This window comes from Helianthus annuus, chromosome 10 (assembly GCF_002127325.2).
Source record: "Helianthus annuus cultivar XRQ/B chromosome 10, HanXRQr2.0-SUNRISE, whole genome shotgun sequence".
Taxonomy (NCBI): Eukaryota; Viridiplantae; Streptophyta; class Magnoliopsida; order Asterales; family Asteraceae; genus Helianthus; species Helianthus annuus.
Window position 1 is genome coordinate 13,496,668 of NC_035442.2, and position 25,023 is coordinate 13,521,690.

Sequence of the window (25,023 nt, forward strand, 5' to 3'; positions counted from 1 at the left end):
ATTATATTAAAAAAATAGATAATAAACCTTTTATCTAAACATATTGAAAACTTGAAACCCTGTTTTTTCTAAGCTAGCGAAAATTTGGACATTCAAGACATTTTTTTGGCACAATTATGTCTAAGTTAGTTAAACTTTGAATAATTATGTTAAGTTAGTTAAACTTATTCATCTCTTGGTGGTTGTAGTAAACTTTTTGTGTTTTGATTTATCATTTAATGGTTGTATTTAACTATTTATATCCAATATTTAACGTTAACAATGTTTTTATTTTTTATTTTCAAGTTAAATGTTCGTTTTTATTTATCTGCGTTCGTTTGTGTTCAAAACTAGTGTTTACGAACAACTGAATTTCCTTAACGAATATAAACTTATTAGTTATGTTCAGTATGCGTTCGTAAACAGTTCACGGACATAGTAATTTTCTGAACGAATCGGTTCGATTACAACCTTACCACCAACCCTTCTACTTACGTAACATGATTGCTCTCTCAAGAATCTATATATATATATATAAATGAGATGGATTTGGGCTAGGTGTCATTTGTATTTGGCCATCTTGGCTGATGTGGCAATTTAGTTTAGGAGGGAAAACATTTTGGTTCTACAAACACGATTCCAAGTAAAAATAAGCGGCATCCGAATGACCTCCGGGTCGGATGAGTTTGATTTGGATCATCCATGCCCTAAAATGGACCTCATATATTATTTTTCAAAACCCTAGACGCAACCTTCTCATCTGTATTTTCTCTCATCTCCATCCTCCATTCTGGTTCAAGCCATTCCAACGATTCAACATCAGGTATGAACAATCTTCCTAATTCAGAATCTTCTTTCAATTCGCCATTCCAACGATTCAACATCAGGTATGAACAATCTTCCTAATTCAGAATCTTCTTTCAATTCGAAGGGGGTTCATCATAGGTATGTTACACAAACTTATGATTCAGATTGCAATTAATTTGCTCCGTCATTCTTCGTCTTCTCAACCGTCTAATAGGAAGGTCAATTTCCGTGGATTTTATGGTTTTCAGATTTGAGGTTTTCTTTTCGTAGATTTTAGGGTTTTAAGATTTGAGGTTTTCTTTGCATTTTGATTTATTAGGGTATTTTATACATCAGTTAAATCGTTGATACTTTATCATATTAAGGAATTGATTTTATGGTTTTTACACTAAAATCATCAACGACGACTGTCACCGTGCTAATATATTCTGATTAACATCCGACCAAAGCATGTGTGTATTTTTTCGGTACGTATTCCTTTGAGCTGCTATGATTGATTTGATTTCTTTAGTATGCTCTTAATATTTTAATGTTTGACCTAAATGATGGATGCATTCCAATTTCCAGGTGTGTGTATCTATAATCTAGACGATCTTGATGATCGTGGTAATGATTAGGGCTCAAAATTTCCAGATCTGAAGGTAAACATCACGCAAAACAAAAATCATTTTTTTTTGGGTTTCTTCATTTAAAACAGTCAAAGAAATTGATTTTTGCCTTGGATTGCATCCATTGATTATTTAGGGTTTGGGATGTTTTGCTTTATAATGCTGTGATATATTCTACATTAGATAATATTTGGCTCCTAAACTACTGAATTCGGAACCATTGGCTCAGCAAAACATTATATGTAATTTAGCTTTGGTTCATTGTCTTGCTACATAGTGATCGGTAAATGAGGCTTTTTTTTCAAGTTCTAATGCTAAAAATCATATTAAATAGCTGCCCAAATTGTTCGTAGTTCTCAAGTTGAACAAATTTATTTTGGAGGTCTCAGTTTGCCATAAAATTCCTTTTTTTGCAGATACGAAAGTATCAACGAGTGGCTAAACAACAAAAAAAAATTTACGGGTGATAACCTAGCTGAGTGGCAAGAGGCAGGAACTGATGGTACTCTATCCACATGAAACTGGGATACCGAGCTTCTTTTCAAAATCACCACATCTATGATTTGATTTAATATGCATGTCGGTGGGACATTGATGAGAACACTGCGGATTATGGCAACCAAGCACCTCAATAAAGCTTCTTAACAGGGTAGTTTTATCATCTGATGAACTATAATAGTCATGTCCTCCATTTAGCTTGTGGAATTGCTTGAAGAGGCTTGGTTCTAAAGGAACAATAGTAGGGTCTCAAGGAACAGGTGGTAATGAATCAAGTTTTTAGCTATTTTTTTTAATTGGCCCATTTAATATGTTTGAGATAAAACACAACCCGTTTGACTTTGTTTGTTAGTAAATTTGTCACCTATTAGCTCATTGTTACTTAATTTTACAACTATTCAAAAATTCAGTATGCATGTGTTTGTGTGTGTGTAAATAGTTGCACACATAATCTCACTAAATTCCTATATGTTAACATTGGTTTAAAAAGGTGCACTTGAGGCATGAGGTGATCAGAAAAGCGTCCCATGGCCTTGATACAACTGAGTTAAAAATGGTCAAACATGTTGTGATAAGTAAAAAACAACCAGATGAGACAAATGCATCATTTGGTTGTATATAAATCTTATTTTTTGGTTGTACATAGAGCAATGCCTTACATATGTGAAGCCCACGCCTCGGCGTTTTGGACCTAAAAGCCACGAAGTACCTTGCGCCTTTTTAAACAAAGATGACAACTTGGACAGGTAAATAAGCTTTCCTCATTATTTTAAAGTAGGGGTGGTTAAGTAATTTCACACTTATCCTCAACAATGAATTTCTTTGCAGATATTTAATCATTATTATATAATTTTGCAGGTTCCAAAACAAACGAGTTGCTGCCACAATAGGCTATTTAGGGTGGTAAAGGATAGACCAGGTATTTTATTTTCTATAAATTTTTGGCGTGTCTGATTGTTAAATATGTTATCAAAACTATTTAGTGCAGCTCAGCGGTTCGGCGCGTCTTTCGTACATATCACGTTTGAGATCCAAAAATGACATGTCATCAAGTGGATTTATAAAACTGGTAATAAGTTGCAGCTTTTGTTCATGATTCTTTTTGCACAACCAGAACAAGGATTAAGAAGGCCTAATGAGCTACACTTCGGAGTTAACTTTTGATTCATTTAAACTGTTAGACCCGTTTTCTTTCCAAATGCATCAATTACCATTTTTTCTAACCCATTAGAGACAAAATTGCCACCTCTTGATTGTATTATTTTTTTTAGTTCATTAATTTATGATAAAATTACCTAAATATCAACCAGGAGTATACTGATACTATGCAATATTATGCAGATGACACTTGAAGGAAGTATTGGTTACATGGCATGCCATATAATGTGCTAATTGAGGTGGTAAATTAAGATTCCGACACTCTTGGGATAGAACGGTGATGTTAACTTTTCTTTAGCTGAACCACAACAGTTATATAAGCGAATTAAATAATAAATTTATTTGATGCTCAAAAACCAAATTCAGACTACTATAAATCTGGTAATGCCATTATCCAGTCATTTTACCTTGATTGTTTATTCAGTCTTCACAATTATTTATTAGCGAGACCGTTTAGTAACGACGAGTTGATGAACAATGTGGCCCAGGTGGAGTGAGGTTGCAGTTTGTTAGAGCATTGCTGAGAAGTAAACTGATAGGGTGTTTACTTTTGATAAGGTGTCGTTGTTAATGCACTTTTGGGTGATAAGTGCAAGGCTTCCAACATTTAGGGTCTTTATTGAACAATGTCCAAAGTTTAGAAAGAGTTTATTGTCTAGAAAGAGTTTATTGGCTAGAAAGAGTTTATTTGGAAAGAGTTTAATTTTAGACAGAGTTTATTTAGACTAGCCTTGTCTGAGTTTGTATAGAATAGTTTTGTCTGAGTTTTGTAGCAAAAACTCTGTGCTTGCTTTGTGCTTTTTGTTTAGTCCGAGCTTTCTATTTAGTGTGGAAAGTCCGGGTTTCACCTTGTATATATACTTTAATATGGAATAGACAAGGTAACGATTTCTGTGTGAATTTATGTGCCCTAATCATTGTGCTCTTTGTCTGGCGGCGCTTTGTGTGAGTGACGTCATTCATCTTCATATACTCTGTGTATTCTTGATTTCTCTCTCAAATCCTTGCATTCTTGTGTTCATCTACAGTGGTTGATCATCAGGTGGATTCCGCACACCTTTTGGTTGCTTTAGCTGAGTGAGATCTTGGATTAGGAGGCCTTACAAGTGGTATCAGAGCAGTGTGCTCATACTACTGTAGGTGTTCTTAGTTTGAAGGTTTTGGTGAGTTAAGTTCATATTTTGATTGGGTTTAGTGAGATTTTAGTGAGTTTTTGTGTGTTATTCATGATTCTTCATTCATTTCTAGTGTTTGGATGATGGATTTTGAGTAGTTTAGTGAGTTTTTAGTGTTTTCTTCATCTGGGTTTTACAGGGTTTTTGTTCTTGTTCATACAGAGCTTTGAAGGAGATAAAGATTCTGAGTTTTGATCTTTGGAAGCTTGGTCTGAGGTTACACTTTGTGTTTGTGTCTCCGGGGTATTGTTGAACCAGTGTGTAGTCACATTGGGGAGATACTCCGAAGATTGGTTTCTTTCTGAGTTTTGAAACTTGTCTGAGTTTCAAATCAGTCTGAGTTTTTTTCCTAGTCTGAGTTTTCCATTTAGGGGTAGTAGAGTCTGAGTTTGTGTTTAGGTTTGTCCGAATCTGTCTATTTTAGGTAAATTGTGTCTGAGTTTTTATCTTGTCTGAGTTTATTTTCTAAGTGTCTGAGTTTATTTTGTTTTTACTAGGTGTCCGAATTTGTTTGATATAGTAAATCTTTGAGTCTGAGTTTTAGAATTTTGGTTATAACCGAGTTTAAATTAAGTTTTGAGTCCGAGTTTAAACTTGAGTCTGAGTGTTATCTCAAGTCTGAGTTTGTTTAGAATTACATTATACCCGAGTTTAATATATATATATAGCCGAAGTTCCCCTGTGTCCGAGTTTGTATATATTTAGTGAGTCCGAGAAAATTGATATATATTAGTCCGACTTTTAGTATTATATTATATATAAGTCAAGAGTCGGTCCGAATTTCTTAAACAATCTTGAGTCCGAGTTTAAATTTTTTTGTTCTGTCCGAGTTTCTTTTGTTGTTTTTCTTTTAGGTTGAGTCCGAGGTATAGAGTGTCTAGATGGTCCGAGTTTAGTATTTTTTTCTTGGTGTCCGAGTTATTTAATATATAAAGGTCCGAGTGTTTTAATTTATTGTTATGTCCGAGTTTAGATATTATTATTTAAGTCCGAGTTTATTAGAAGTCCCTTGAGTCCGAGTTTATTAGATTGTCTTGAGTCTGAGTTTACTTTTATCCTGTAGTTAGAGTCTGAGTTTAATACTCTCACTCTAGTCTGAGGTATTAGTGCAGTGTGTCCGAATTTTTTTCAATCAGAAAGGGTGTCTGAGTTTTAAATTTCTAACAGTGTTGTGTCCGAGCTCTGTTGTGTGTGATTAATTTCAGGTTTCTGTGATCTTGGGTACACACTCTGACTATAGCTCACTTCACTACTTGGAAGTTCACTGTTGTTGTCTAAAATGGCAAACAACAATCTCACTACAATGGTGCAAAGCCTCAAGCACAATGCTGAGGTAGGAAGTAACGACAAACCTCCTTTGTTGATCAACGAACTTGATTTTCCTGAGTGGAAGGAGCGTTTCGAAAGATATGTTCGAGCAAAAGACATCAAAATCTGGTTGTGCATCGTTAAAGGATGTGGAGCTACTCCAGTACGTACGTTGACGATTGATACGTACTTGGCGCTTACTGACGATCAGAAGAAGTTTTATGACTGTGAAGAGAAAGCAATGTCAATGATAACGATGGCAATGACACAATCTATACTTCATACGTTCCGTAAGAGAAATAGCTCAAAGGAATTGTGGGATAGTATGATCCAGCGATATGAAGGAAACGAAATGTACAAGAAACGACGTCTCGAACGTTTGAAGACTCAATTCGTTGTGTTCAAGGCTTTGAAGAATGAATCGTTTGATGACACAGTGAATCGATTTTATCATCTGCTGAGCGAACTTGATAGAAGTAAAGAGGGTATCTACACTGAATTCGAGAAGGTTGAGAAGTTTCTGAATTGTCTTTCGAGAGAATGGAATATGTACACCGCTTTGATCAGAGAGGGTGTTCTCTACGAAGAGCTTACATTGGAAGAAGCTGTTCAGAAGCTGAGGGGTTACGCTTGGAATATGGAAGATCAAGCATCTGAATTCGAGAAGATCCAAGATCCTCAGTTGTATAAGGCTTCGAAACCAACGGATAAGGGTAGTAATGGTGGAGTCGGTGTTGCTTTGTATTCGGAAAATGAAGGTGCTGCAAGTGAACACGCCTTCATTAGCAACAATGTCAGTTCAAGCGGAACAACCAATTCAAATCAAGGGATGTACTCTTCTAGTGGCGCTCAGAAGTCTCAAGGAACAAGTGTGAACATTCCTAAGATTGATGCAAGCTGTTTAAAGATGATTGAAGAAAACATGAGTCTGTTGGCATCCTTCATGACTGCTTACGAGAACTTCTGTCTTGGGAAACTCGTTGAACCGTCAAGTCTCGATGAAGACTTTGATCAGATAGATCAAGACGAGATGGAAGAACTTGATCTACAACTCAATATGGCACTGCTGGTGCGTAGAGCGAAGAAGTTTCTGCTAAAGACGGGTAGGAAGTTCATAGGGGGACAGACAAAGACTCGTATGGGGGTTGACATGTCAAAGGTAAAGTGTTACAACTGCGGGATCTACGGGCATTTCGCACGTGATTGTCGAAAGCCGAAGATGGAAAGATCTGACAACAACTCCCGAGGAAACAACTCAAGACCTCAATACAATGCATCAAATGCTACGTCCAACTCAAGTGCTCGTTCAAGTGGGTCTGAAAATACCACACCTTCGACAAACAATGCTATGGTGGCTCAACCTTTACAGAGTGTGACTGGGCCTTATGACTGGGGTTGTGCTTTGGAAGACATCTCAGGAGCTATTGTGTCACAAGCGTTTATAGCTGAAATTGTGAACGAAGAAGTGTATGAAGAGGTTGTTGAAGAGACAAGCATTGAGGAGCTTGAAGTTGTGGCTGAAGTTCTTGGGGAAGAGTTGGATTCAGGGAATGTTACTGAGAATGAAAGTCCTTCGATCGAAGAGACTGTTGAGAAGCCTAGCAAGACAGAAGATGGAGAAAAAGGAGAACGCTTTGAATTCAACATCTCCACAGCTGAAATGCAGCAATTTGCGGATGCAGAAGCTAAAAGGTTGGAAGAAAACTCCGTAGAAAACGAGGCTTGTGCATTCATGGCTGGCATTGAGGTAAAATCATCTTCTGTAGATAAGCGTTGTGCTAGATGTGTTGAGTTTGTGACTAAGATTGATAGGTATGCACTTCATAACACAAACTTAATTGCAGATTTAGAAAAATCCAGAGAACTCATTGCTGTTTTGTCTAATTCGGATAAAGAACACCGAATTAAGATAAAAGCACTGAAAAATGATATCTCTGAATTTGAGAGACTTGTGGCTGTGGGTAATCTTAGAAATCAGGAATTAAAATCTGAACTTGAAATGAATCAAAATTGTGTTTTGGAAAAGAACAAAATCATTTTGGAAAAATATAATCTGATTTTAGATTTGCAACGAAAGATCGAAAAGTTCAGGGATTCATCTGAAGTGATGAACTTCTGTATTAACAGCCAACGTCTCAAAGAATCTGAGGAAGGAATGTTTGGCATTGGTTATAACAAGGTGCCTCCTCCGGTAAACCATAATTATACATCGATGCCAAGCATTGACCCTGAATTGGCAAATTTTGTGCCAAAGACTCCTCTGACAGTTGAACCACAAAGTGAGTCAGAATCTGAACCAGATGAAGTCACTGACTCAGATCAGTCGAAGAAGAGTGGAATTTCAAAAGAAAAATGAGGTGAACCTTGAAAACATTGAAAATTTGATAAGCAACAAGATTTTAGAAATTTTCAATCAAGTTCAAAATGAGAAGTCAAAACCTAAGTCACGTGGGAAAACTAAAAGGACTTTGAAAAATATCCCTAAAACTGAGTTTGTTAAAGGGGAGGATTTTGTCAAAGAAGAAGTAAAAATCGAAACAGGTTCCAACTCTCAGTTTGTGAATCAAATTTTGAAAAATTCCACCAACGGCTCTTCATCTTCGACCGATCATGAGGAACGTCCGAAGAACGCTGCGAAAATTCGCAAATGCTACAAGTGTCGTGGGAAAGGACACTTAGCAGCAGACTGTCCAGATGACAGGGGTAAATCACTTGTTGATCCTGATCAAAAGAAACCATTTGTTGAAAAACCACAAAATGAATCAGTTAATGTGGAAAAGAAAAATGGTAAAAATCAGAAGGTTGAAAAAAACAAAGTGATTAAACAAGAAGTAAAACCTGATATTAAACCAAATGTTAAATCACAACAAAATCAGGATCAAGAGGAGAAACCCGCTGTTATTAACCGTGGGTACAGATCAGAAAATGTACCTCAAAGACATGATACTCGTGAGAAAACCCCTCACAGACGACAAAATCATGTCACCTTTCAAGGCGTTGAGAATGACAAACGTTCTGGAGGTTCGAACAACAACTATGCTAGACTTCATGCACAGAACAGATTCGTGAATGATCGAAATGGGTCACCCCCCCGATTTCCAAATCTAAGACCGCATTCGGATAATCATCCACGATCATTCTCAAGACAAGAAGATACTCCTAGATTTGGTAGGAATTTTGAGTCTCCCAGGAATCAAAATTACAATTACCAAAACTATGGAAGCCGAGGGTATGGAAACTCTGGTTATACCAACAGATCGTCAACTCCGTATAATCCACGATTTGCGGGGACTCATTCCAACAATTTCCGAAATGGAAATGGTGGACACAGAGGCGATGATGGTTATTTCAAAGAGTTTTCTTATGTTGACGAATCAGGACGACCCAAGACCATCATGGCTTGGGTCCCACACTCTAACTAAATTTTTGTTGGGGAGTGTAGGAGCAGCTGAAGAGGGCTATCTATATTTGGTATATCGATAGTGGTTGTTCCAGACACATGACAGGAAATAAAGAATTATTGAACAACTTTAAACAATTTCGTGGTGGTTATGTGAATTTTGCCGGTGAAAAGGGTGGTTATATCACCGGTGAAGGCTCTGTGTCCAATGGAAAAATCACGCTGCATAAAGTGAACTACGTTGAAGAACTGAAGCATAACTTGATGTCGGTTTCTCAAATCTGTGATAACAAGTACACGATGCTGTTCACTGATAAAGCTTGCTTCGTATTGCGTCCGGGATTTGTTGTTCCTGAAGATTGGATCGTTATGAGGGCTCCAAGGGTGAATAACACATATGTCATGGACATGCGCCCGTTGGTTAACTCGTCTGCTCCAGTGACTTGTCTACTTTCAAAGGCGACTGAAGATCAATCGTATCTCTGGCATAGGAGAATGGGCCACGTGCATCTGCGAAAGATGAACCACTTAGTGAAAAACAACTTGGTGTTGGGGGTTCCTTTACGTAGTTTTAATATGCATAACAAATGTGAATCATGTGAAAAAGGAAAAATCAAACGAAAGCCTCATAAACCGAAAACAGTTAACTCAATCCAAAAACCACTTGAATTGCTTCACATGGACCTTTTCGGCCCGATCCATGTTGCTAGCATTGGTGGGATGTCTTATTGCTTAGTTGTCACTGACGATTTGTCACGTTATTCATGGGTATTTTTCTTAAAAACAAAGGATCAAACCGCTGGTATTTTAAGAGATTTATTCAAACAACTTGAGAAAAATTATTCACTTCCTATTAAGAAAATCCGAAGTGACAACGGCACTGAGTTTAAGAATCAGTATATGGATGAGTTATGTCGGGAAATGGGAATAATTCATCAGTTCAGCGCTCCATATGTTCCTCAACAGAACGGAGTTGTAGAACGGAAGAATCGTACCCTGATTGAGGCGGCCTGCACTATGCTTTCTGAATCAAAATTGCCAATTTTCTTCTGGGCCGAGGCGGTGAACACTGCATGTTATGTGTTAAATCATGTGCTTACTGTCAAAAGAGAAGATAAAACTTGTTATGAATTGCTTGAAGGCAGGAAACCGAACCTATCTGGTTTTCAGCCTTTTGGGATTAAGTGTGTTATCAAACGCACCAAAGATACTCCGAAAATGGGTGAAGTTGGTGAAATTGGGTTCTTTTTGGGTTATGCGAATGGAACTCCAAACAAACGCGTTTATAACATCAAGAAGCGAACAGTGGAGATCGTGTTTGACATAACTCCTTTGAGTTTCGATCCTCCACCGTCCGAATTCGGTCCCAAAAGCGGTTATGATTATGATAAATTATTTGATTCGTTTGATCTTCCTGATGTTTCAGAAGAAGATTCGGAGGTTGTATACACACATCTTGTGAACCAAGATGAAGTGGATGCGAGCTGGAGAGCAAGTATTCCTACAAATGTGTCTTCGAGTGTTCCAGTCGCTGATTCTTCGACCGTAAATGATGTTGTTGCTGAGCAGATCCCCAATGCAGCTGCTCAAACTACAAGTGGTGATCTATATGTTGACTTTTCAGCATATCCAAATGTTGTTGCGTCTTCTGGTAATGGTGAAGCTTCTAGTAGTAATGCAAATGCTGAGGGGGAGATTCAATCGAATTTGGGAAACAATCTTCAAGCTCCGGCAATCCCAGTTCCAAGAACAAATATTCATCATCCTGTTGATAATATTATTGGGAATCCAATTGCGGGAGTGCAAACGCGAAGAAGTATTTCAGAAATGCAATGTCTGTTTTCTGCTATCAAGAAAGAAGAAATCTACAATCTTAGCCTGCACGAATGTTTTATCTCTCAGATAGAGCCGAAGAACTATCAAATGGCTCTGAAGGATAATTCTTGGTGTGAGGCGATGCAAGAAGAGTTAGCTCAGTTCGACAAGTTAAAGGTGTGGAATTTGGTCGATCTTCCTAAAGGCCAGCATGCAATCAACACGAAATGGGTTTTCAAGTGCAAGAAAGACGATAAGGGTGTCGTGGTCAGAAACAAAGCACGGTTGGTTGTTCAAGGCTTCAATCAGGAAGAAGGGATTGATTATACAGAAGTGTATGCACCGGTGGCAAGACTGGAAGCTATTCGTTTGTTTCTAGCCTTTGCTGCACACATGCGTATCAAGGTCTATCAGTTGGATGTGAAAAGCGCGTTCCTTTACGGGAAATTGCATGAAACTGTGTATGTGTCCCAACCGCCGGGTTTCGAAGCTCCAGGGTTAGATAACAAGGTCTATTTGTTAGACAAGGCTCTCTATGGTCTCCATCAGGCCCCTCGAGCTTGGTACGAGACGCTGTCAAAGCATCTTTTGGAGCATGGGTTCTCGCGTGGTGCAATCGACTCCACACTGTTCATTTTGAAGAAAGGGGGAGATTTTCTGATCGTGCAAATTTACGTTGATGACATAATCTTTGGTTCTTCAAATGAAGAGTTGTGTCGTGAGTTTGAGAAGGTGATGAAGTCAAAGTTTGAAATGAGCGCGATGGGCGAGTTATCATTCTTTCTAGGTCTTCAAGTGAGTCAAGAAAAAGCCAGGACGTATGTGCATCAGACAAAGTATGTCCACGAGATTCTCAAGAGATTTGGATTGGAAGATAGCTTACCTTATGACACGCCTCTACCGACAAATCTCAAGCTTTCACCCGATGATGAGAAAGATCCTGAAGTGGATCCGACTCTATATCGCGCAATGATAGGTTCATTGATGTATCTTACTGCTTCACGACCAGATATTATGTTCTCTGTTTGTTTGTGTGCTAGGTACCAATCAACTCCGAAGGAGTCGCACTTGAAAGTTGTCAAGCGTATTTTCAGATATCCGAAAGGAACGCCTAAGCTTGGATTGTGGTATCCAGCTGAAGGTGGTCTGGATTTGATGGCGTATGCTGATGCAGATTTCGGAGGGTGCCGGATGAACAGAAAGTCAACCTCTGGTGGCGCACAACTTCTTGGAAACCGTCTTGTCAAACACGGAAGTTTATAGCTCAAGAGGCTTCGATGTCTGCTCGTCAACAGACCTTGGTTAGTACTACGGATCGGCTTATCGGGGTCGTGACAGGTCTCGTATCACTCCTTGCTGCTCAGGGGGAGAGTTCATCTTCTGATTTTCAAGTCCAGGCTCAGTGCAAAATGGATGAACTCAAGAAAATCAGAGAAGACCTTGATAAGGACAAGGATCCCAACGCATCAAAGCAGGGGGAGCAGTCAAGGAGTACACGTGCTCCTGAAGCTGCGACTCCGGCTCATGTTGAGGGGGAGTCCTCAGGTGCAGTTACAGGTGGTGATAAGGGCCCTGTAGAGGCTGTTGCTGAAGTAATTTTAGAGCCTGGAGAAGTGGCTGAGGGAACATTTGAGGATTGGCGTACAGATGATGACTTGGCTGGCAAGTTCAGCTTTATTGAAACTGCGAAAGGGAAGTCTATTCAGTATGAGTCCTTGCCGGTAAACAGCGATATTCTCAGAAGCTATGTGTTTGGCGTTGAAATGCCTGAAGAAATCTTCAACCCACTACGAGTTCCCGAAGAAGTTAGTGCAGCAGCTCGCCGATGGTTTAGGGTTCTTCCAGATGACACGCAAAGGAAGAGATACCTATCGACTAAAGGCGAGTACTCGGGTCAAATTCGTAGTTGGGATTTCGACGAGCAGCATGGCTTGGTGATGATTAAGAGGACTGATGGAGTTCAATACTTCAGGCCTAGGGCTAAGGATCTTCAGACTCTTCCCGCACGTGATCTTCATCACATCGCTCAACTTGACCTCAACAACCATACAAGCGTGGCTAGTATCAGAGGTTTGATTCCTCATTTGGTTGCTGAAAGTCGTGAGAGCAAGTGGAAGCTGTTCAAGCCAGCTGTCGGTCAAGGGGTTAAATATCTGAATAAGTTCACTGGAAAAGAGGAATGGAAAGTGGTTTACCCACCATCGAGTTGCCTTCGTGAAATCCCTATGAGAAAGTTCGATCGCAATAAGTTTGATAAAATAGGGTATTGGTACCTCAATGGAAAAACTGGGGAAGCCGTGATTACTGAGACGAATGTGGCGGTGGAGATTGCGAAGATACTGGATCCGATTTGGCTCGCAAACTTGAGGGAAGGACACTTGAAGAAGCTTCGTCGCCTGCCCCTGAAATACAATGCAGAGGATCGTGTTCTTGCGGACCAGTTCATCAAGGTGGTCCAGTTCTGTGTGAAGAACAAGGTCTGGGCAGGTAGCGTCTTCTCAAAGAGGAATTGAAGATCTCAAGTTCAATGAAGACCATGCACTGATCAAGGGGGAGTTTGTTAATGCACTTTTGGGTGATAAGTGCAAGGCTTCCAACATTTAGGGTCTTTATTGAACAATGTCCAAAGTTTAGAAAGAGTTTATTGTCTAGAAAGAGTTTATTGGCTAGAAAGAGTTTATTTGGAAAGAGTTTAATTTTAGACAGAGTTTATTTAGACTAGCCTTGTCTGAGTTTGTATAGAATAGTTTTGTCTGAGTTTTGTAGCAAAAACTCTGTGCTTGCTTTGTGCTTTTTGTTTAGTCCGAGCTTTCTATTTAGTGTGGAAAGTCCGGGTTTCACCTTGTATATATACTTTAATATGGAATAGACAAGGTAACGATTTCTGTGTGAATTTCTGTGCCCTAATCATTGTGCTCTTTGTCTGGCGGCGCTTTGTGTGAGTGACGTCATTCATCTTCATCAAGAATACTCTGTGTATTCTTGATTTCTCTCTCAAATCCTTGCATTCTTGTGTTCATCTACAGTGGTTGATCATCAGGTGGATTCCGCACACCTTTTGGTTGCTTTAGCTGAGTGAGATCTTGGATTAGGAGGCCTTACAAGAAAAAAAATTTTCACACAGAAATCGTTACCTTGTCTATTCCATATTAAAGTATATATACAAGGTGAAACCCGGACTTTCCACACTAAATAGAAAGCTCGGACTAAACAAAAAGCACAAAGCAAGCACAGAGTTTTTGCTACAAAACTCAGACAAAACTATTCTATACAAACTCAGACAAGGCTAGTCTAAATAAACTCTGTCTAAAATTAAACTCTTTCCAAATAAACTCTTTCTAGCCAATAAACTCTTTCTAGACAATAAACTCTTTCTAAACTTTGGACATTGTTCAATAAAGACCCTAAATGTTGGAAGCCTTGCACTTATCACCCAAAAGTGCATTAACAAACTCCTCCTTGATCAGTGCATGGTCTTCATTGAACTTGAGATCTTCAATTCCTCTTTGAGAAGACGCTACCTGCCCAGACCTTGTTCTTCACACAGAACTGGACCACCTTGATGAACTGGTCCGCAAGAACACGATCCTCTGCATTGTATTTCAGGGGCAGGCGACGAAGCTTCTTCAAGTGTCCTTCCCTCAAGTTTGCGAGCCAAATCGGATCCAGTATCTTCGCAATCTCCACCGCCACATTCGTCTCAGTAATCACGGCTTCCCCAGTTTTTCCATTGAGGTACCAATACCCTATTTTATCAAACTTATTGAGATCGAACTTTCTCATAGGGATTTCACGAAGGCAACTCGATGGTGGGTAAACCACTTTCCATTCCTCTTTTCCAGTGAACTTATTCAGATATTTAACCCCTTGACCGACAGCTGGCTTGAACAGCTTCCACTTGCTCTCACGACTTTCAGCAACCAAATGAGGAATCAAACCTCTGATACTAGCCACGCTTGTATGGTTGTTGAGGTCAAGTTGAGCGATGTGATGAAGATCACGTGCGGGAAGAGTCTGAAGATCCTTAGCCCTAGGCCTGAAGTATTGAACTCCATCAGTCCTCTTAATCATCACCAAGCCATGCTGCTCGTAGAAATCCCAACTACGAATTTGACCCGAGTACTCGGCTTTAGTCGATAGGTATCTCTTCCTTTGCGTGTCATCTGGAAGAACCCTAAACCATCGGCGAGCTGCTGCACTAACTTCTTCGGGAACTCGTAGTGGGTTGAAGATTTCTTCAGGCATTTCAACGCCAAACACATAGCTTCTGAGAATATCGCTGTTTACCGGCAAGGACTCATACTGAATAGACTTCCCTTTCGCAGTTTCAATAAAGCTGAACTTGCCAGCCAAGTCATCATCTGTACGCCAATCCTCAAATGTTCCCTCAGCCACTTCTCCAGGCTCTAAAATTACTTCAGCAACAGCCTCTACAGGGCCCTTATCACCACCTGTAACTGCACCTGAGGACTCCCCCTCAACATGAGCCGGAGTCGCAGCTTCAGGAGCACGTGTACTCCTTGACTGCTCCCCCTGCTTTGATGCGTTGGGATCCTTGTCCTTATCAAGGTCTTCTCTGATTTTCTTGAGTTCATCCATTTTGCACTGAGCCTGGACTTGAAAATCAGAAGATGAACTCTCCCCCTGAGCAGCAAGGAGTGATACGAGACCTGTCACGACCCCGATAAGTCGATCCGTAGTACTAACCAAGGTCTGTTGACGAGCAGACATCGAAGCCTCTTGAGCTATGAACTTCCCCAACTGAATACTCTGAGCCTTGGATAGACGGAAAAGCTGGGCCAACTGTTGCTCTCGAGCTACATCCCTTTTCTTCAAGAGTTCAATTTCACTTTGCAGCGTAGAAAATTGAGTCTTGTGTTGAAACATGACCTTGGCTACATCTTGAAACTGATCACGAACAAACTCTTGAAAGTTCTGCTTTGTACCTGAACCGGATGGACTCGAAGCAGAAACTGGAGCCGATCTAGGAGCAGGAGGTCTCGAACCAGACGGCTGAGCCCTGGATGGCCTAGAACCTGAAGATGGCGACACTGGAGGACGTGAAGAAGCTTTCTTCCGTCGAACTGATGGCGGATTTTTACCAACAGCGGTCCTTGCACGTGTCCTCCCTGTCTCTGGATCTGGCAAATCAATAGGAGAAGTAGGCTGAACTGGCAAAGATGAACTTCCTGATAAAGCAAACACATTGCTCGTACCCGTCTGAGATGATAAAGACTCAAATAGCGGTAGTACAGGAATAGGAGAAGACATAATCGGCGTATCCGGTAAAACGGACGTAGTCACACTGGTAGCTTCCACAAAGGAAGGGAATGGAAGCGGGGAAGATAGTGTCGGAGGAGCTACAGATAACTCCGCATTAAGAAGACCTATTGAGTCGGATGGAGCAGAACTGGATGTGACTGAAACTGAGGCAACCATCGGACTAGAAGACTGAAGATCCGAAACAGCGACACGTCGTCGCTTAAATTTCCTCAAAGGAGCTGAGGCACGAACCGTATCAAGGACAGGACGTGGACGGTCCGCATCATCATCATCATCAGAAGAGCTAAAAACAATGGAATCTGGATCACTTGCTTTTTCATTCCATCTAGCTAGGCGAATACCCCACTCGGAAGAGGGACCGAGAGAAGCAACCTTTGCTCGAAATAACTCAAGCGATTTACTTTCGTGGGGTCGAAGACAGTTTTGGAGCTCACTCATTACTGCCATAAGATATTCCTTTTCGGTTGGCATATCATCTAACAACTCATTCACAACAGCATCCTCCATAGGCCGTTTCCCTTTGTCAACAGTACGGGAAGACGGACATGCATCTAAAGCAGCATCAAGCTCTAAAATCTCATCATCAGTTTCTACAGCAACCTCTGTTGCCGAAGACGTAGAAACTGGAACTTGAACAGACACAGCGTCTTGAATCGAAGTAACAGTAACTGGTTCAGAAATCATAGGCTCTTGAACAGGTTCTGGCTCCGGAATAACCGCCGGTGGTTGTTGAAGATCAACCTGAGGTTGAACAACCACGGGCTCTTGAATATCACCAACAAAGATGTGATCTAAACCATCTCTAATGTTTAACCATTGCAAATCAGATTCTGGATTGTAGTTGTCTTGAAGAATAGCACCACACAGGGGAGTCAGAACTGGGCGTGCATCAGTTCTTGTGGACTTGTTAATCTTCGTACAATCCTTGAAAATACGATTACCCATCGGCGTTAGACCGTACGCAAGCAAAGTTCCTTCGAATGAAAGATTCGGCAACAAATGTCGAAAGATAATACAAAGGAATCGAGGATACAAAAGCATCAGTCGCTTATCATTCGCCTTTAGACCAATCTGCTGTTTGAGAGCTTGGAAAATCATTAGAGAAAAATTGTATGGCTGGTTGTAGGGTAACCCAATCATCCCAGACACAAGATCATTACTCATCGTATCAGTTCCCGATTTTCGTGGAGACAAACACTGCATCAACACATGAAAGAAGAATCTCCACTGCCCGAGAAACATTGCCTTGGAAATCTCCTTTTTATCAAAAGAACCAGCATAACCGAAGGATCTAACTCCACGTTCCCGTATTTGACGCACATAACACGTGCTACCATAATCTAAGTCACCAAAACGGAGAGCCGCACGAATAACCTCCTCCGTGATAACAATAGAACTCCCAGAAACAGTAGCCTCGATAGTATCATCAACAACCCGAGCTGTACGCCAAAAATCATCAATATACGCTTGCACTAGATGAATACTTTCTGAAATCGCGAAACCAATTCTTGAATTTCGAAGAAAACGAATAATATCGGCATATTCGGCTCCACCACGAATGTTTACATCTAGCAAAGCAGTTTGATTATGACCTTTGTGAAACTCACGAACCGGATGCGGTTGTTCGGCCATTTCTGTTGAAACCAAAACATAAGCGAAACACATGCATCAGTTTTAAAAAAAAATAAACATTCCGTTTACACATAATAAACTTCAATGCAAAATGACGGGTAAAATTTACTGTCACATAGACTGTCACATAGACGAAAACATACAGTTTATGTATATAGAAGACAAAGCATGCATAGTGCACAGGTTCAAACTTAAACCAAAGTATAGAAAAGTATGTAAGATTAATCTTCATTAGTTAACCAAAAACACGCAAGTAAAGTTAAAACATCACACATAGTTAACAGTTTGCAGAAACAACAAAAGATATAAAACTCCACAACAGAGGACTGTTTGACTAACCTCGGACCAACAAACAACCTCGGACAGATGATCAAACATTTTTCAGACATAAAAATTTGGAGCAATGAAACCAAACTCGGAGATGCTTAACCAATAAACAAACTCGGAGACCAAAACTAGAGGCAAAACTCGGAGCTGTACATGTGTTTCTAAATTCTCGGACTGACGTTTCCAAAACTCGGGAGAGATAATGCACGGACCTGTGTTACACTCGGGACAGTTTAAACTCGGATTGGCTGTTTTAAACATTTAAACTCGGAGACAAAAGTTTGATGGTTTAAAAACTCGGGTTAGTAAACTCAGCTGCCCTTTTATTAAACTCGGGGACATCAGTGAAAAGTCAACCATCCTCGGTACTGCAGAAACAAACTCGGGACAAAAAGGAAAGAAATTAAACTCGGTTTAAAACTTTACCTCTCCAAAGAAAACTTAAACTCGGGATGAAGATTGAAAACTCGGACCTTTGAAACCTCCGACCTAAACTCGGGACATGTTTAAAACTCGGGAAATGATAGATTTGAACCTCGGGCTGTAACACGGTACTCGGACCTTTAATTTTTAAAAACAACAAACGAACCTCGGAACAAAAGAAAAGAAAACTTGAAACCTCAAACAAACTTGGACTTGTTAAAATCAAATCACCGAATCAATCTTCCTCTCTCCGAACTTACGGAAGAGACAAAGGACCGATTCTCAACGATTTTAACACAGGAACTCAACTTTCATTACGAATCAAAACGGTAAGAATTCAAAAAGTTTATCTTCTTCCCAACCAAGCTAAATTCGCGCCAAGAACATGTTCAAGAACTTTGTTAACCATATAAAAACAATCTAACAATTTTCATATGAACAAACACATTCATACAAGATTTTGCAATCTAAGAAAGCTCAAAAACATTCAATTAAGCCCTCTTCTTCAACATTCATCAACCCCAAGCTCAAGAACACCAAGTTCTTGAACCTAATCTCAAAACCCCCAAATTTTCTACACAAACCCTAGCTTCAAGAACACCAAAATCAACACATGAAACCCACAATTTGTAAGAAAACAACCATGTTCAAGCATAAATTCATCAAGAATCATGAACACAAAGTTCTATCCAAGCCCTAGAATTCAAAATTCCTTACCAAGAGAGAAGCCATGAAGATGTAAAGGGTAGAACACATACCTTGATGATGAATACTTAGTTGAATCTCTACAAACAAGAATCTTGCTAAAGGAAAGATGGAGATGAAGAAGAAAGTGTAATGGAGTTTTGAAGGGATAATGAAACCTCAGAGGTTTTTGGAAGAAGAATAGAGAAAGACTAAAAGAAATCGGACCCTATATACATAAACTCGGTCCCGATTTTTTTTTTTTTTTTTTAAGGTCGGACTAATTTATCTATTTTCACTTTACACCCTTAGCCTTTACTCAACTTAATCATCCTTACCTAAAAACTTTTGAACTCCTCAACAAAAACATTTAAATCTTCTAATTTAGAAAAACGAACAAATCGAGATGAAAAATCTTAACACTTGAAAACCGAATGTTTTTATCGACTTTCCCTCCCGATGAAATTTCCCAACACTTAGATGAATCTCACACGACCGATTTTTCAAAGAAAACTTATTTTAACCTTACCAAAGTTGATGTTTAACACCTTATTAAGTATTTTTTTTTTCACGACCCTAGAGTATTTCAAATGAGTTAACTCGCACATAGAAACAAGAAAGCAAAATCTTTTTGTGATTTTTCAATTTAAACTAAACTAAGAATTTAACCTAGAACGTATTTACACTAATTATCCTTTTGTGAAGTCGGAGCAAAGGAATCATATCGGTTTTTCTGTCGGTATCCAACACAGAAACCATAGCATTTAGCTTTAATGTTTTAGACTAATGTTGACAGTTCAAGACGTTCAACGGTATTGTAGTCCACTTAAGTTTTAGCACGCTTTCGAACACTGTTTTCGAGATATGGAATTAAGTGTATTAAGCTGACAGTAACTATGTTTACCCACCTCAGAATATACTCCCGTATCAAGGTATGCGTGAGAGATCATCTTACTGGTGAGTATACCATTTATCATCTGTTTTTGACGTATAAGCTTATGTGAGATACTCACTTATTTGAATTTCAGATGCAAAGGGCACAGGAGCAAGTCATTTGTGATAGAATCACTTATTGAGTATAGACTTGACTCCCGCAGGATTTTGAGGGACATGTGATTGTTTATCACTTATTCGGGTCGGATGCATCATGTTTTGAAGATATTTACACGTATGTATGGTATCATGGAAGATCTAGACTTGCGTCCCCGTTATTTTCCGGTAAAAGAAGCAACCATGATACCCAGATGATAAACAGCATAAAGACCACGTATCTCAGAACCTCGGCAATCTATCAAACGAAATTACGGTACCAAGACCATATATCCGAGAGATGCGCCACACGAGTTACGCAGTTCATTATGTTTATATACCAAAAACAGGTTCTTATTTACGCGTAAAACCTACCGATGCAACGTATAATGAAGCTGTCACATTTAACAGTTAATCTCATATATATATAGCCATAGTCTTGCACCAGATACGACTAACCGATGTACTATCATTTCCCTTATATCTCAACACGACTTCATTTTAGATTTTTCATATGTTTTTGTATTTTTCTGAAAATTTTTCCTACAATTAAGTAAAATATTTTTGGAGTTTTTCAATATTTCGAAAGCGGTAAGAACTATACAGAAAAGATAAAATAAAGTTTCTATGCGAGTTTTGAAAGCATTTTACTCTGGGTTGATCATGCCAATCATTCGGACCAGATTTTCAAATCTAGCCCGATCAAATGTTTTCGTAAACAGGTCGGCAAGATTATCCAAGGTGTCTACCCTAACCACTTCAATTAAACCCTTCTCAGCACAGTCGCGAATAAAGTGATGCCTAACATCTATGTGCTTAGTGCGTGAGTGATTTACCGGATTGTTTGTTATGGAAATGGCAGAGTTATTATCAACAAGGATAGGAGTTCGATTAAAATTCAAACCGTAGTCCCTCATTTGCTGCTGAATCCACAAAACCTGAGCACAACAGCTTGAAGCAGCAATGTACTCGGCCTCGCACGTGGATAGAGAAACGGCAACTTGCTTTTTGCATTGCCAAGAGACAAGACGGTTTCCAAGAAGTTGTGCGCCACCAGAGGTTGACTTTCTGTTCATCCGGCACCCTCCGAAATCTGCATCAGCATACGCCATCAAATCCAGACCACCTTCAGCTGGATACCACAATCCAAGCTTAGGCGTTCCTTTCAGATATCTGAAAATACGCTTGACAGCTTTCAAGTGCATATTGTGTATTTGGAAATTGAAATTGCATTTTGATTAGTGTTTTATTGAATATTGCTACATGTCCAACAATATTGTGTATTTATTTTTGAAGGTTTGTTGGATAAATTTTTTCCATGACTTGAATGAAGAAGTGATGGCGGCTGCTGCTCATGGCCATGGTCTACTAATAGGCGTTCAACAACTTGAGTCACAAATCCATTCAATTGAAATTTGAAAGGGTATTTCTATCCGAAACACCCATTCAGCCTTAAATGAGTTGACCGATGTCCTTTCTTAGTTAGTGGAGCTTTTCTTAAGGTAAACTATATCATTAATTTAATATATATTTAGTTTATAGTTTTTGTTTTATATTTGATTTTTTGAGTTAATTACTGTTTTCGTCCCTGTGTCAAAAATCACTATTTCAGTCCATTAGTTTAAAAATTATGATTTCAATCCCTGTGGTTTCACTTTTATAACCATTTCAATCCATTATTCTGTTAAGTACATGTGGGTAGTTTTATAAGGTGCTTTTTGCAGGGTATTCATTTGCATAAGACGGGTCCGCTTATTATAGAGTATGTATGAGTTGATTCTGCTTGGACGTACAGTAAAAAGAAGAGAGAGCATTTTTTAGCTTATATCAGTAGGGGTTTCAGAATCTCGGTGAGCATACACTCTCTCTACCTACCAAAGTCATAGCATCTTTAGTTTATGGCTTAATATCTGTTTTTTGTGTGGTATGGCTATATGCCCATGCTTTAACTTGCAGGCCTATTGAATCATAGATTAAATGACCTACATACTTGCATATGGCACACAATTTGGAAATTGGTTAGGGGAGACCCATGCCACTTGACTGGGAAAGGATGTTGGAGGTATTGTTCTACAGAAAACTTTAAACTTTGGATAGTTTTCATAGGAAGCTTATTACAATAGAATTTTGTTTTGCATCTTGGTACCATAAAAAGAATTACCTATATAATGAGATAGATGTGCTATATGGATTGGGTAACATGTCAAAAGCGGTGGGTTTAAACGTGTCATTTTTAAGCATGCGTCATGGGGGGGGGGGTGACCTGTTCGTCTTTGAGCTCAGTTTTTTGACATAATCCTGGACTCATGGTAACTTTCAATTTGTGTCATTTTGTTAATATTCTCAATTAAAGTAGTTTTATTTGTCTTTAACTTCTAAAACAAACTGTTATAGTTGTGGGGAACCGGAGGAAAACACGACATACTCAATAAAACATTAGTGGGCATTTTATTTGACTTAAACTTCCAAGAGAACCATTCTACTTGGCTTTAACATCCAAAAAGAACAATTGATTTTATTTGACTTAAACTTCCAAGAGAACCATTCTACTTGGCTTAAACTTCCAAGAGAACCATTAAGGTGTTCAAATTTAAAGCTTTTTTTGGTGATACGATATTTATGCTTATGAGAATGTATACTTTATTTTTACGATAATTTACTAAGATGTGACATGTTCAAGACTTACAATTGATTGAGCACTAAGTATTTGTTGGGTCTCTCCCATCCGGATGATGATATGGGTTTAATAAAGTTGTAAAACGGAGCTTTGCAACAATTATATTTGTATTCATATTTACACGTATTTTACCATATTATGTAATACAAATTAGTAATTATATATGTGTGCAGGTGCATTCGGTCCGCCCCTAAGAGCTGGAGAGACTTCATGTGGGTATTTTATAAATATATTTTTTTTCTTTTTTGCTTTTGGGTATTATTATTATTTCTTAGAGTTAATAGCTAAAATGGATGTTTTAGTTTCTTTTTAAAGATAAAATTTAAAGATTCAGTATATCATGTTCTTGAAATATCATGAAATTCATGGTGATTTGAAGCATAGATCTTCATGTGGGTATTCTTAATTTTTTTTGTATTACCTTTTTGCTTTTGGGTATCATTATTTCTTAGTGTTCATTGCTACAATGGTTGCTTCAGTTTCTATTTAAAGATTCAGTTTTTTCATGTTCTTGAATAATTACAAATTTTTCATGTTCTTGAATAATTACGAAATGCAGGGTGATTTGAACTTTTGGTTGGGTTGCATATGATTCTTTTATGCAGCATGATGTTCAAGAACTCAATAGGATTCTTTGTGAGAAATTTGAAGATAAAATAAAGGGAACTCTTTTAGAAGGCCCAATTCAACAATTATTTGAAGGGTTGTACATTACCATGGAATTGAGGCGATTGGCTGATGGATATAGTGAAGCAAAAATTGAAATTACGGACTGGCATGATGTATAAAGGTGTGTTTAACTCTGATTTTAAGGACTCTAACCAAAATTGAGTCCGCCTAATGATGAATTTGAACCAGTTTAATTGAGATTTTTTATTGTAGATGCAGCTAAACTTTTTTTTAATTTGGCCCATTGAGACTATATTGTTAATGATGGCAGGTATGTGAAACTGAAAAAATGTGCGAGCCAATCCACAGACGGAGAAATTGCTGTTGGTGCGATTCCAAAGTGGCCAGAACGACTAAAACAAGCTCCATCACGGACCGCATTGATTAAAACGGAAATGACGTGTTTGATGCCGCCACACGCCATTGGGAAAGAAGGATTTTTCAATATAAGAATTCATTAAACTTAAAACTGTGGACTCCAGCGGTAAGAAATGTGATGGATATGAATGCGTTTTTTGGTCGTTTTGCTGCTGCTTTAGCATCCGATCCGTTGTGGGTGATGAATGTTTTTGCAGACCGCAAGCCTTCAACTTTGGGTGTCATTTATGATAGGGCTTATTGGTGTTTATCATGATTGGTAATTTTCTTGTAGTTTGATTTTGCTTTAAAACTATTATATTCGTTTTTCAATATTTGCACAACTTTATATCATTATTTTGTGATGTCTCTAGGTGTGAACCTTTCTCAAGTTATCCTCGAACTTATGATTTCATTCATGTGGTTGCAACTGAATCCCTCATAAAGGATCCAGCACCCGACAAAAACAGGTAATTTATTGTTGTTTGCTACAATTTATGATCTTATAACTAAAACGATAGCATATCATATTGCTTTTTTTTTAAATTCTTTTATGTGTCCATAGTGTAACTAATGTTGGAGAAGTCTATACCTTTTTGTTTCCACTTTTTGCCGCCTTATTTTGCGGGGCTTCAATTTTACAACAAGGTTCCCAAGCACAAAATTACTATTTCTGCAAGTCCTTTTTAGACTGGAGGGTAATTGTTAGGAAGATTGCAAGTGGTTTCTTTTTCACAAATGGATGAACAAAAGTAGCTAAAGATGTGTTTTGGGGTTTTGGCTCTTTGCTTTTATGTCAGGTGATGGAATAATCTTACTTCCCTATGACTGCTTTTAATGCAAATTGCTTTCAAAACGTACTACCTACTGAAGCACCTCTCAAGAATGTTCAAGACATCTTAGAAGAACATGTTATTGATGTTGATGCTCATGATAATTCAGATGAAGAAGATGATTTAGACAATCGCTTGATTAATGAGGAGCGTGTCTACGACATAACCAATCTTGGAATCGAGTGTAATAATCAAACTGTACACAGCAAAAACTATACTCTCCAATGTGATTGTGCATATCAAAATATATCGTGTTTGTGTGCTTCAAAGGTTGGTGACGGTGGCGATGTTAAAGCGTTGGAGAATTCATGATAGTTTTTTAGTATTGGTACATGTTAATTGTTACGATAAAGAATGGACA

The 25,023-nt window shown here is 38.8% G+C and overlaps 2 long non-coding RNA genes across 3 annotated transcripts; both read left to right on the top strand.

The window, feature by feature from the left end:
* The first annotated feature begins 733 nt into the window (after positions 1-733).
* On the top strand, positions 734-3,433 carry LOC118483369. Its single transcript, XR_004870568.1, has 5 exons — positions 734-1,427; positions 1,811-2,638; positions 2,751-2,811; positions 2,876-2,961; positions 3,234-3,433. It is a non-coding gene; the product is annotated as an uncharacterized LOC118483369 (long non-coding RNA).
* Positions 3,434-22,132: 18,699 nt separating this feature from the next.
* Positions 22,133-24,868, top strand: LOC118483370. Of its 2 annotated transcripts, none has more exons than XR_004870569.1 (6): positions 22,133-22,188; positions 22,977-23,015; positions 23,363-23,593; positions 23,744-24,109; positions 24,204-24,299; positions 24,630-24,868. It is a non-coding gene; the product is annotated as an uncharacterized LOC118483370 (long non-coding RNA). The 2 variants fall into 2 exon arrangements; XR_004870570.1 differs by having other exon boundaries at positions 22,137-22,188; positions 23,409-23,593.
* The last annotated feature ends 155 nt before the right edge of the window (positions 24,869-25,023 follow it).